Here is a 14,643-nt window from a genome sequence, read left to right as displayed (position 1 = left end):
CTATAAAATTTCTGCACTCAAAGGCTTACATGTTGTTTCCAAGTATCTCAATTACTTGGATATAATATGTTATTTGTCTTTAAAATAATTGTTTTACCTCTCCATTTTTCATGATTAAGTTGACATCCTACCTAAGCTAAAATCAATGATAACTTTTCTACTACATTCCCTGGGGTAAAATTTTTACTCTGTAAATGAGAAAGAAAATATTAAGAAAAAAAATAACAACCAAGAATCATACCCCGAAGATATGAAAAGCTAAAGTAACCAACCATCCCAGCCACTAAACTTTTGTTTCTCCCTGGAAGCTGTGAAGAACAGCACTCAGATGAACTACAAACTGCCAAGGCTTGCAGCTGCCCAGGAGCTCCATTCCTGGGGAGCTGGTAGAGATGTTGTTAACCTGAAAGATGACATTTCTCATTGTACCTTTTAACATCTGTGGTGTTCTGCAACCACTGTGAATGCGGCGTGGTACAAGGCATTGCAGATGCAGTGATGTAGTGGAATGGATTCTTATTTTGGAATTTTTGCTGTGCTTGGTAACACATCTGTTTCTGCTCATAGCAATTAAGTGAGCCTGAAGAAATACTGGAAGCCAGGGATCACAATTGCTTGCATGCCTTGGTATATGCCTTGAGTTTTGGTCTGTGCTAGAATGTGTTGTTCTAATTAAGGTGAAGATGAAATTTCAGATTCTCAGGCACCCAACACAGAGGCAGATTACACTTTATCAGGGCAAACAAACCTACCTCTTTCAAACCCCTGCAGATATTTGGAAAGCTTTGGAATGGTGAGTTTGTAGTCACAGGATGAGGAATATAAAAAAGGCAGAAACAGGAGGGCAGATGGAACTGTCACCAAACTCCTTTTATTTCCCTCCCTTTGGGTGAAGTTTGCTATTCTTAATTCCCTAAAAGTAAAAAGGGCAACTGCTTGAATCTGACGTTACAAGAAGCAATGGTGGAAATCAACAAATACTGGTGTAGGCAGAGAAAAGTTGATGTCTTAGCCTCTATTTGGGGTATTCAAGAGTCTAAATTGAGCCTTGATGATTGCATTTTCAACTGTCCCACTCTAGAAGTGGCTTTTAACTCTTCACCTGTGTTCAGAGCAAAGATAGCATGATTATTTTGAAATGAAAAAGCAGCCTCCAGAAGGGCTCTAGCATGGGGCAGCCAACCTCCTCCTGCCTCCCAGCCCTTTCAGCAATAGCCTGCAGAAGTGCCTCTGACGTGCAAATCTGTTTGCCTTGCCTCACCTGTGTGTTCTTGAAGACCAACTGCTGCCCTACATCCCTCCTTCAAGCCTGGGGAGCTTCAGACAGGCACCCACACTTCTCATTCCTCCCTAAACAAGACTTGACCTCCAGAAAAACAGAGAAATTTCTAGGGTGTACATGGGAGATTCTTGCTTAATTTCAGGAGTGTTCCACAGCTATGTCCACAGGTGGGTACCAACCTGCTGCATTAGCCACTCCGGATTTTATATATTTTTTTATCCTCGTATTTGTTTGCATGGTCTTTGGATTCTTCAAACTAGGAAACCAGCATTATACCTTTAATGTACTAATTTTTTAATTCTACACACAAAAAATAATTACATTGTCTAGATTTAATCACCAGATTAAGTGCATCTTCCAGAGTTTCCGAAATTTACTTTCAGAAGCAGAAACTGACATTTCTTAAAAAATATAATAAGAGGGGAGGAGAATGAAAACCATCCCTGAGCTGACAGAATGCAACAGTAGGAGGGAAGCATTCAGTTGGCAGTTACTTACTTCCTGGCATGCAATTTTAATTAAGGAGTCAGCATGTCTGCTATACAAGCCCACAGGAGGCAGTAACTAAAAATGACTGTGAAAACATCCATGGATAAAGAGGTAGGAGAAAGAAAGAATGACACTGTATTTCAGGAAGCTAATTGAAGATGTTAATCCCTACGTTTCTCTAGATATAACCTATTACCAAAAGAAAAGGAAGCACAAATTGCTGTAACACAGAATGCACAAGAATACTTATTTTGCAGTGTATAGTCAGAGATTCACTATTATATAGTCAGAGATAATCAAATATAGCAAATATAGTTAAGTTTGTATTTGCATCAGTTTTCAGATCTGTACAATAAACTTGTGTCTTTCTTTTTATGCTAGGCACACTGCATTCACAGGAGTTGTGCCCTTCACTGAGCAGTTAAACTGCCCAGTGCATAAGAAGCAGAAATAACCTGCTCAGGAATGATGTTCTGAGATATTAGTTCATATTTTTAAACTGAAGCCAAGCCAGAAAGTATTTTTTTTTTCTTCTTACACAGCCAATCATCAGGACATAGAGGCTGATTCATATCCTGTACTTTCAACAACCATTATTAATCATACAAATATCTTTCCAAAGAAGCACTGTGAAATCCTGTGTTGAAATCTTGTTGTTGGCTCTTACTTTCTCCACTGGTAAATATTCAAATGAAACACTGAGGAATTAAAAAGCAGGGGGCTCATGCACCTGCCCTGTTTTATATCGATACACATCAATCTGAAAGGGCTGGAACTAAAAGTAATTTGTGAAGGAACAGTAAATTAATATGATATGACTTAAAATTAGAGCTATGGGTTCTGTGCAGAAAAGAAGTGGTCAGCTAATTTCATTCTTTCTGTCTTTCTGTCACTTCCACTTATTAAGAGCTCTTCAGCTAGCAGCTACATAATTTATGCTTACGGTTAAATAAATTGCTGGGTGCATGTTACAGAAGCAGAATGGAGTCATGACAGAATAAAAAGGTCTTTCAAACTTTTCTTCTTTTGCTCTAAAGTGCTATTTAATGGTCTCATTATGGGTTGAAACGTTGTTTCTGAGAGAATGTAACTTGTGATGAAACACTGAACAATCAGTAATGACTTTCTCCCTCCTTACGCTGAACTATCTTTATGAGTTGGGATTGATAGGATAGTGTTCAGAGCAAGCTGGGGCCACAGTATGAGTTGTGTGAGGCTGTAGACATCTTTCTCTATTCTGTTTCTCCACAGCCCTGGAGACTATATAAAAAAGATTCTGGATGTCTTGCTCATATGAACAAAATTATTGAGAAAAATAGTTTTGTTGTTTCTTGGTGTCTTTTCTCTTTTCTTTTTTTTCTTTTCCCTTTCCTTTTCCTTTCCTTTCCTTTCCTTTTCCTTTCCTTTTCCTTTCCTTTTCCTTTCCCTTTCCTTTCCTTTCCTTTCCTTTCCTTTCCTTTCCTTTCCTTTCCTTTCCTTTCCTTTCCTTTCCTTTCCTTTCCTTTCCTTTCCTTTCCTTTCCTTTCCTTTCCTTTCCTTTCCTTTCCTTTCCTTTCCTTTCCTTTCCTTTCCTTTCCTTTCCTTTCCTTTCCTTTCCTTTTCCTTCCCTTTCCTTTCCCTTTCCTTTCCCTTTCCTTTCCCTTTCCTTTCCCTTTCCTTTCCCTTTCCTTTCCCTTTCCTTTCCCTTTCCTTTCCCTTTCCCTTTCCTTTCCCTTTCCTTTCCCTTTCCTTTCCCTTTCCTTTCCCTTTCCTTTCCCTTTCCTTTCCCTTTCCTTTCCCTTTCCTTTCCCTTTCCTTTCCTTTTCCTTTCCTTTCCTTTCCTTTCCTTTCCCTTTCCTTTCCTTTCCTTTCCTTTCCTTTCCTTTCCTTTCCTTTCCTTTCCTTTCCTTTCCTTTCCTTTCCTTTCCTTTCCTTTCCTTTCCTTTCCTTTCCTTTCCTTTCCTTTCCTTTCCTTTCCTTTCCTTTCCTTTTTTCTTTTCTTTTCACCTACAAGGAGAAATTTTCCTTTTACTGAACAGAGGAGAAAATATCCTTGATTTTTTTTCTCCTCTTATAACCCTGAGAAATTCAGACACTGATATAATAGCCTGAAGATTTCTATAATTTAAACCAGTTGACAACGATCACTTCAGGAACCATAGGTTCCCTGAAAAATGCCATAGTGTACTGACTGTCAGTTGCTGTTTCTACCTGTCTGAAGCTAAAAAATGCCCTAAAGGAATTGCAGAAAGAGTTGAATAAAGACCCAGTAATAAGCTCTGTATCACTGTGACATTTCCAGGAGAGTATTTGTAGCCAAAAACTGGAGAAGGGATTAATCAGTAGCTCTAGGGCTACTAAGTTTTGCTCCCAGACCACAACCTTACCTGTTATATTGACAGCTCAGGATCTGCATAACCCAGCCATACTCTGCAACCTGCCAACACCTAAAAACTTTGAGTTGGTGACATCTGCCACCACATTTAACCAACTGATTTTTGTTCGCTCTTTGAGTTAAATAGCTTGTGGCACAATTTTGAAGGAAGCCAAGACTTTAGTCATTTTACTGTTAAACATCTTAGTCAAAACATCCTTTTGCCAGTCTCTCTTCCCTTGTCTCTGGAAGGTGCCATTTCAGAGGGTGGAAGCTGTGTTCTGTAGCATAGCTGCTAAGTTAAATGAATCTTCTAGGGGCACCTCTCTCTCCTTCCCAAACAGCATGGGAATCCAGATAAGTGGGTTAATTAAAACATCAGTGCTGTAGATAGCTCAAATGTAGTGACAATTTTGTGCAGAGGTAAAACATCACTCCATTTCAATACAAGACTTGTAAATATCTCAGCTCCTACTTCAGCTTGTACCTTTGCTTGGTGAACTTCAGATTTTAATTTCCTTTGGACAGGAACTGTGTAAAGTTGAATTATTTATTTTGTACATGTAAAGAAGAGGCCAATGTCCAAATCATGCTACAAAATTGCTTTTAATAAACTCAGTTAAAATCAATAACATGTCTTTAGTCTCTAATATTTTATATGAAGACTTTTTTTTTTTTTTTAGATTAAATAAAGCTGCCTTCATATAGTTTTAATTTGCAACGGAAAAAAACAATTCAATGGATTGCTATATTGCAGAAAGCAGGGTGGGACAGGAAGTCACAGAAATGGGAAAACAGGATAATAATTGCCTCTGGCCATCATTTTACAGTTCTTAGATAAGTTTTGAGAAAATATTAACTCATTTCCCCTCCTTACTTACGTACATGCAGTCTCTGTGACAAAATAAAAAACAACAGAGTGAGATGGTTTTGGAGTTTAAAATGTCATCTCTGTTACTGAAAGAGAATATCTCTTTTTACACGTAGTTAGACTTGGAGTTTTTAAAGCATTCAACCTGTCATGCAGCTGGATTCCCTACAAGACAGGTGGAATTTAAAGGAACAAATATCATGGTCTTCAGCGTAAGTCTATTCATAATAAATAGAAAGGAAAACACTTGGATATGTTCCCAAATATGATGAAAAAAAAAAAAAAGGATACTCTCAAGTATATCCAATTTATGTTATCTCTAAATTTTAACTATACCACTGCAGCATTAAAAGCTCAACAGACTTTATCTTGCCATGGTATCACTGGCCACTATCCAGTAGAGCACTTATACATTGCTAACTTAAGGATATGATGCCCTGGTTTCAAATCAGAGTACCCAGCAGCATGTTGAAACAAAAATGGACTCTACTGCAGCATTTAAAATTATTTCTAGCAAAACTACTGCTTTAGAACAGCTTCCTTTAGGTGAACTCAGAACCATGAAAGAGTCATTATTTTTCCAAACCCAACCGTGGATGATAAGGGCTGGTAGTGTTACACGTGCTAAAGGGTAAACTCCTATCTCCAGAATTTTTAAAGGCAGACAAGACATTGTTAGATCAGCAGTCACCTTTCAGCTTTAAGTTCTGTAAGTAACAAATAGTATTTATGTTCAGTCACTGACCACACAAATTTAAATTCTTGGAAAGCAGTAACTCTTCTGTGGTACAAAGACACTGAATTGTCATGAAGCAGGACTATTCATTTAAACTGTATTCTGTGAATAAACTGTATTTATTCACAAAACTCTTTGTTGGACACCTATAAGACCCTTTCAGATAGTTATTTTTACAATGGCCAGATTCTCCTGGAGCTATGGCTTCAAGGGCTGTTTCAAGAAGTCAGTGTCTTAGGAAGTCATAACTCTTTCTTTTGATGTACACATATTTAGCACTCCTGTCCATGTGGGAGATTTGTCCTGATACCAGCAGGTCATATCAAAGGAAAAGCAACAATGACCAAATAAACAGTTATTACAGCTTTTGGAAAATTAGGATTTATTCACTGTGTGGCATTTTTGTAGAATAAAGCATTCCTACTGTTTTGTGAGCCCTAATCCAGTCTCCTGAGGCATCCCTAGCCATGTGTCTCTTGAGCATGTGCTTGAACATTTCTTTCAAGACAAAAGTGTGACGATACAGAGGAGAAAGTTGTTTTATAAAATGGAGCTGGAAAGTGAACTGTCTGTGAAAGTCACCCAGCCAGTAAGGTGGCTAACAAAATTCCTTGGTTTAGGTGCTAAAAAGGATTTGAGGTTTTCTGTATATTTTAGCTTCAAAATGTGAGGTCTGGGGATCATGCCATGGTCCCATTGGACTCTACTGTCTCACCCAAGAGTAGTTCTCAATCTCAGAAACAGTTAACCTTAGTTGATTTTACTATTGGTAGACCTGAATAATATACAATATTCCTCAACATGCCTCATTTGATTTACTTTAAGACAATGCAAGGATCATTTTCCTTATTTTTTTCTTCCTTTGAGCAAAATGATATTTGGTATACTACGCTGTTATCAGCAGGTCGTATACTATACATCTTTACAGACACACATCACAGTGTACACAGTGTACAAATAAGACTTCTTGTAAATCAGTTTTATGATCATCACCTAAAGCCTATTTAAATGATTGAACATTTGGCTAAGGCAGACAAGTCCTGCACTCAGTATTTGTTCCTGATGCGTTACACAGATGTCAGTGATATTCGGTGCTTTTAGACTAGGAGGTAACATTTTGAGCTACAGCTGAACAGTGCTGCATCATTTTTTTGTGTTTTTTTTCTGTCTGTTTGAACCATGCCATCCTTTTCCATAATACCTGGCTCTGCATTTTTTCCCAGACATTGAGCCCTCAACGACTCACTTGTTACACACTCTTTACTACTGAAGATCTTCCCCATTTCATCCTGAAGTTGGCTTCATTTCACCAAAGCTGGGATTTGGTGTGATCTACTGATTGGTATTACTCTGACAATGGAGAATTTTTATTTTAAGTATAGATTTAACAAAAAAGTACAGTGAAAGTTTCAGCACACCATGCACCTTCTAATGGCCTTCATAAATCTCCATTTTCCTCTGGCTTTTCTCCTTGTTCCAATGAAAATGTTAATTCTAACTTGAGTAATATTGAAAAAAATATTTTGAATGTTGGAAATTTCCAGAACTGTGATAGAGGGTTTTTTCCATCATCTTCAATAGTTTCTGTATATCCAGGAGAAAAAATAAAACAAAAAGAGTACAGGAAGTTTGAGATACTGTTTATTATGATGCAATAGCAAAAGAGTGAAGAGAAGCCCATGTCACCTACATCAGGGTCCTCTCTTATCCACTATACTGAACTTCTGTACATTAACTCTTTTCTAGTGAGTGCTGTGAGTACCATGTTGCTACATTAATATAATTTATTATTTCATCAGTGATCCATTAAATAGCTATTGACGCAAATGTATTTATAGCTGAGTATGTAAAGTTGTATATTCGCTTCACTTAACTGTGATTAGCTGAGGCAATGCCAATTAAAGCATAAACTAAAAATTATAAATGTGTGGATGACTATTTAGTTTCTTGTGTTTCTCTGCCTGCTACCTGCAGTTCAAATAGTGGCATAGGCCATTAATAAATTCAAGGTCAAATTCTCTTACTTTTCTTAAAAATAAGAGGGAAATGAGGTAGAGGAATTGGAAATATCATCAAGGACCCTAACAGATTTACTGACCTTTATTCTTGAGATGGGTTAGTAGTCATTATAGTGCTGTGAATGTTTCCTTAAATAATTCAGATGCCATTGCTTGCTTCTTGGAGGCACATCATCAAGGTTCTGTGAGGCTAGCAAAATGTTGATAAATATGGACACTGCTCAGAAACAGAATAGCCAAAATTGTCACTCTGTTATATCCCAGGTAGATATATTTAAGTTTCTGCTCATCTGTTAAAACATGCTTCTGCATCATTAGTTCAATAATGATGCTTCCTGAAGCAGAAAAACATGGTGACAAAAAACTCATTTATATATCTCTTCACACTGAGGACATTTATTCTACTTTCATTTTAGCAAAATTCCTTTTAGCACAAGTGACCCAGTGAGAAAGAACTAGGGTAAAGACAGGCCATATTTTGAACCACGTGGTGGCCATATGTGAAGTAAAAATAAAACTACAGAGTTTAGTGTAAAATATTGAACTTCTAATTAAACTTCTGTGAGTAATTTCATTTTTCACAGATAATGTAAAAAATTGGTTTAAAATTTGTTTAAAATATTATGTAAAAAAATTTGTGATGAATCACATCCATTCCACTTTTGTGTACATCTGAGAAAGAGTCTCATAAAGAAGGCCTAAGGAGATATTGCCTAAGCCACAAATTCAATGATTGCTGCACTAAAAATATGCAATGCAACTACAAAAGGGTTAATGGCTTATTGAAACTGAAGAAGTATTCTTAATGGGTGCAAAACTCCATCTGCTTTCACAGTGTGAACAGGGAAAATTATGCTACTATCCTTGCCATCCTTTTCTCCTTCTCCTCTGATGCATTGTAATAGCATCTAAAGAAAGAACTAGCCAGCACATGGCTTTCTATATTATGCAAACTGAACTTTTCAAATTCTGAAGGATGTCAGCAAAACTTGTCAGTCTTGTACATGGATCATTACCATTTCTGAAAGGTTAGACTCACAACTGCAGATTGCAGGTTAGCTGCTTTCTCTCTGTCCCTCTACCTCTTTGCTTCTTCCCTGCTCCCTTGCCCTTCTCAATTATTTTCTCTTTGTCTCAGTTTGACTTTTTAAATTTTTTTCCTTTTTTCCTTTTCATTTTATTTCTTTATAATAAGAGGTAGAGTTTTGCAAGACACCAGATGTCTGATAAAGGATAATTATCCCAAGAAACCGTTTAGGAGAACAGAAATTGCTTTCCCATTTGATATGCATTCAAGCAAGTGCTACAATAAACAAGAGACTTTTATAATCTTTACTTCTACTGAGTCAAATAGTAAAAACTATCAAAGGTTTGTGGCTTAGTTATACATGCCTGGAACACTTATGTTGCCAATATGTGCCAGCCACCTTCTTTGCAAGAAAGGCATGCTGCTTAATCAAGTTTAGCGTCTTGTCTACCTGCCATAAGCCAGCATGAAGGAACAGAGAACTTCTGACTGAATTCAAATGCAAAGGAAGCATAAAGGAACAAGGACTAGGGGTGGTGTCTTGATGGCTTGCTTAATAATTTTAGGCAAACTGTTAAACTAACTTTAATTTGTGCATTTATCATGCCAGAAATGAAGAAATTCTGATCTGTTTGTGGCTCTAATTCTTCAAAACATTTTAGTGTTGGTCAGTAGTTGTAAAATGACCCATTCTGTACACTGATCTTCCTCCATTTATACCAATGTTTAGTTTTGCTGCTACTTTCTTGCCACATGTTCCTGAAATATTTGACTGGTAGTACAGTGAGAACATCTGTGTTTATATTGTTGGGAAGAGGAAGCTATTCTGCTTTTCATATATGAACATTCTGTAGAGATGTGGAAAAATAAAAACAGCAGCTGGAAAGCTCTAGAGAATATTATTTGCAGTCTACTTGTTCTGTTTACTTTTTAGTGTCTCAGATTCTGAAAAGTGGTAGATTGGCAGGGAATAGAACAGGTCCGTGAAGGCAGAGACATTGCACTCTCTGAAGAGAGTCAACCCAGCAAATTCAATCATTTCTTACAGCAAAGAAAGTCTATTTTTCTATCATATTCATTCAGTATTATTAATTCTGGGACTGAATATTTTGTCTCTATGAACTTCTGGATACAGCCATTTGAAACAGCTTTTCTCAGTTCATTAAAATTAAATTCTGAAAAGGCTGGAATACAAAAATATTTGGATGGTCGTCTTTTTTTTTTCTTTCTTTATTTTTTCCCCCAAAGCTTCAATGAATTAAAAAGTATAAATGAGTGGGTTTATTTATTTGTTTATTTTCCAATTGCTTTGGTTTAAAGAATGTTTTTAAAATGCATTTGAAATTAAGTGCATTTGCACTCAGTTAGGTGTACTTGCATTGGTGAAAAGGACTTTAAATTAATGTTGCTGGGTGAGGGGAAACCTCAATCTATCCAACTTCTACCAGTTTGATGCCAGTAATGCTCCACCCATAAATGCCCAGAGCCTGGAAAATGATCACAAGTCATCAGGAGAGCATCTGAGGAGCAGCACCAAGGAATTCCAGCCACTTTACCCAGTAAGTTGGCATCATCAGAGGCCCAGCTGAAATGTCTCCTTGCAAACACACATGAACATATGGGAAATAAACAAGAGAAGTTAGAGATGTGCATCTCTGCAGGGCTGCAATCTTACTGACATCATGGAGAGGTGGTTTGGCTCTGATGACTGGAGTGTTGAAATGGAAGGATACAGGCTCTTTAGGAAGGGCAGGCAAGGGAGATAAGGAGGGAATGTCACCCTCTGTGACAATGACCAGCTGGAGTTCATGGAGCTTCACCTGAGGATGGATGAGGATCAACCAAGAATTTATGGGTCAGGATCAAAGGGAGGGTGGGAACAGGTGACATTATGGTGACAGTCTGCTACAGACACCCAATCAGGAAGACTGAGTAGATGAGGCCTTCATAGATAGATAGGAGCAACCTCACGTTCACAAGCCCTGGTCCTCCTGAGGAACTTTGACTACCCTGATACATAGATGGGCATAAGCACTCCAGGAGGTTTCTTGGATGCATTGATAGTAATTTCCTTCTCCAAGTGATAGAGGAATCAATGAGATTCTATGCTCAGCCTTATTCTCATCAACAAGTTGGGGCTGGTGGGGAATGCCAGGTTGGATAGCACCTTGAGCAACCTGATCTAGAGGAAGGTGTCCCTGCCAAAGGCAGGGGGGTTTGAGCTAGATGATCTTTAAGGTCCCTTTCAACCTGTGATTTTTTATTTTACTTAAGCAGGATGCACAAAATTGCCCTATAGCACTGTACATCTGAAAACAGAGTTTCAGGCACATGCTTTTCATTAGCGTTTTATTTTGGATGCTTTGGGTGTATCAGCCTACTGATTCTTTAGCCATCATGTGGTACCTAATTTTCCCCATATATTGTACAGGAACTTTGAGAATGCAGGATGGCAATCTGAAGCCCACTCTTGGAGCCTGACACCCAAATTTCCATATTTGTCATAAGGGAACACAGCTGAACCTGAGGCCCTTCATTAAAAATATGAACAAATGAAATGCTTGGAAGTGACGCTTCCAGCTCTTCTTGTAGGTCTGTTCCAGAAATCTCACCTAAAATGATTCTTCCTGACTTCAGGGGGCTCTGAATCAGGTACCAGCATTCAGAGACTATTTTGCACAGATGTATGCATTGCTTTCTGATTTTCTAATGGAAGCATCAAACAGTTAGAGACTGTGATATATTTATTCTGTGTTTGTAGAGGAGCATAGCAGAGAGCAGAATTTTCACTTTAACTTTTAATAAAGCTAGAAGACCTTTCTCTTACAAGTTGATTTTTTTTTAATACACAGTAAGTTTAAATTATTATTATCTAATTGCAAAGCAAGTACTCTTCTCTGCCGTGTATATCAGATGTTGAGATATTATAACAATAAAAAGTTTTAGGAAAACTCAGATACTTTTATTGAAAGATGATCTTTCTTCACAGAAAATAATTTTAGCTCTTGGTAATTTATCACATAATACACATTGGACTGTACAGTATTTGGGAAATATGGAGGATAAGTATTGTAGATGAAAGTTGTATAGATATTGAGCATTGTGCAGGTTGCAGAAATGCTTCCAAAAACAGAAGGTGAAAGTATTAAAGAATGACACTGATAAAAGGTTCAGTAATGGTTAAAAACCATAAACCATCAAAACAGCTTTGTAGGGACAAAGATCTAACCTGATAAATGGAGTTTTCATTTGTCACTAATAGCTGCCAAGCAATCTGACATCTGTGCAGACCTGACCACTGGGGAACATCATCCACCCCAGGAGCTCTGGGGCAGCAGGGTGTCTGCAGCAGGGTGTCTCCATCAGGGCAGCTGGCATCCTACTGTGGACTGCCAATGGCAAGGCAAGACACTAGACTTCTGTGCATCTAAGGGATCACTAGAAGCCATCCAGTCCTGCCAGCACCTGCACATAACATGCAAGTCTTTTGATTGTTGTATTTAGTATGTATACTTGCTTGGTATCTAATTAAAAAAGTTGTAAGATGCAGGGTATAAAGCTTTTATTCTTCACTATACCATTCCTGAGCTGCTGTGCTACATTGCTTCTCAGCAAGTCCTTGGGCTACAGGGCGGTTGACTAAACAAGCAAGACTCTTGGAGTATACAGACACAAATATTTCCTTTTAAAAATATATAAAGGGATTTACACTGCAAGATTTATATGACTGTCTGGTGGTACTAAAAGAACAGTCAAGAACCTTTTTCCAGGGTTCACTTTTTTGTGGTTTCTGGTAATCTGAAAACACATCTTCCAATAGCAAAGTTAAAATAAATTAAATATAGTGTGGCCATGGAAAAAGACAACAAAAATCTGGCACATGCCCCCTAATGCACTACATGGCAAATGCTCCATTTAATTCACCAGGAATGGGACCACAAATAAATAGTAAGTCATAAATATTTCTTATATACCAATACAATAGACTAATTAGACTCCACTCAAACAAGGAAAAAACCCACACCATTTCATATGAAAATTATGCAAAATGTAATTTATAAATAGTTAAGGTAGCCATCATATATTAATCCTTAAAATAATTATAGATACATTTCTGCCTTTTGACACAATACACTGGACAAAGCAAGTGATATAATAGCAACATAAGAAAAAGCACATATTCCAATGGCAGTTAATATGATGTTCTGTGCCTGCAGTCAGAGTCAAATCCATCTGTTGGGTACCCAGAGAGCAAAATTCTGTGTGAAATTCTCTTTTTCCTGCATTTGAATGCTCCCAGATGAGTAAATTCTAGCAATGTTAACCTCTGCAATGCAGAGCTGTTCATTTTGACTTAAACAGTTCTTAAAAGCTTCAAAAATATATTAGTAATAATAAAAACTCAGCTCAAAGACTGTGTCTGATCTGTTCCTTAAACTTTTAGAAACCAAGGAAAAAGAAAAATCCTGGTGAAACTCTACAGTCCCACTACTCTTAACTCATTTTTTCATGGCTGGTTTACATACAGAATACAATCTGTCAAAAACTTCATGCTTGATTGTTTCATCTTTGTCACTGATTTGCTACATTATAACAGTTAAGATGTGGGTCACTGAAAGTTTATTTATAATTCTTCATTTCCTTTTGATATATAAATATGGCCCAATGGATGAATTTACTTTACAGATCCCTCCCTTCTCTCTGCATATTATTTGCTACACACACAGATTGCAGTGAAAATAGTTTTTAAAAGAGAAGTCTTAATTAAACAATTTGAATTTCTTCTTGTTTAGTAAGGTATTTTACAGAATCATAGAATTGTTTCTGTTGGAAAACACCTCTAAGATCATCAAATCCAACCATCAACCTAAGACCACTGTAGCCATTATACCACATCCTAAAGTGCTGTGTCTGCATGTTTCTTCAAAACCTCCAGGGGCAGTCATTCCACCACTTCCCTGGGCAACCTTGAAAAAAAGTTTAGAGAAATTCTGTTTGATATTATGCAGGGGTTCAGATACAATGGGCCTTTTTTATCATGTTTTCTATGATCCAATGAGTATGTCAAAAAGTAAAGCAAGTGAGCTGCTCGTAATTATCCAGCACAAAAGGAGCTTCAGCTTACACTGAAAACTGTATCACATACTGCAGCTGACAAATTCTGAAGTGTTTTCTTCAATGGCTCAAAAAGATTATTTTCTTCAATATGCAGCTTGAAGAGAAAATACAGGTGTCAAAGTATGATTGTGAAATCATACTTTGAACAGTACGTTCATGGTCCTCTGTAGGTTTAAGTGTTGTATTCAAAGCTAAGGTTGCATCAGCCAATTCTGTACTGTGAACATAAACAAAGCTTGGGCACAGCTCATAAGTGGTTAATACATTTCCTCAGGCTGAACAACAGCTGCCACAAGATTCTAATACTATAGTGGTGATTCTTTGCAGATCAGACCAGCAGAGACTGAAAATATTACATTCACTGGGAGTGGTGAATGTAAGGCCACAAAGAGAACTGTCTCCATTCTTTATGTTTCATTAAAAAATAAAAGCAATTTTACACACAGAAAGAAACTATCTCAAATAAAAGAAAAATTAGTCAGTTCCACTAAAATGAGCATAATATGCTTGTTCATTTGTTTAAAGACAAAACATTTCACCACAAGGACAGTAAAGCGCCGAAGAACATTGCCCAGGGAAGTTGTGCGGTCTGCATCTTGGAGATTTTTAGGATGTGACTAGACAAATCCCTGAGCAACCTGGGCTGAATTCAGTGCCAACCTTGCTTTGTGCAAGAGGCTGAACAAGATGGTCTTCTGAGATCCCATCCTCTTACTATATTCTCTGATTCACTGTTTCCATTGCTCTTG

Source organism: Indicator indicator, chromosome 3, assembly GCF_027791375.1.
Source record: "Indicator indicator isolate 239-I01 chromosome 3, UM_Iind_1.1, whole genome shotgun sequence".
NCBI lineage: Eukaryota > Metazoa > Chordata > Aves > Piciformes > Indicatoridae > Indicator > Indicator indicator.
This window is presented reverse-complemented; position numbering follows the sequence as displayed.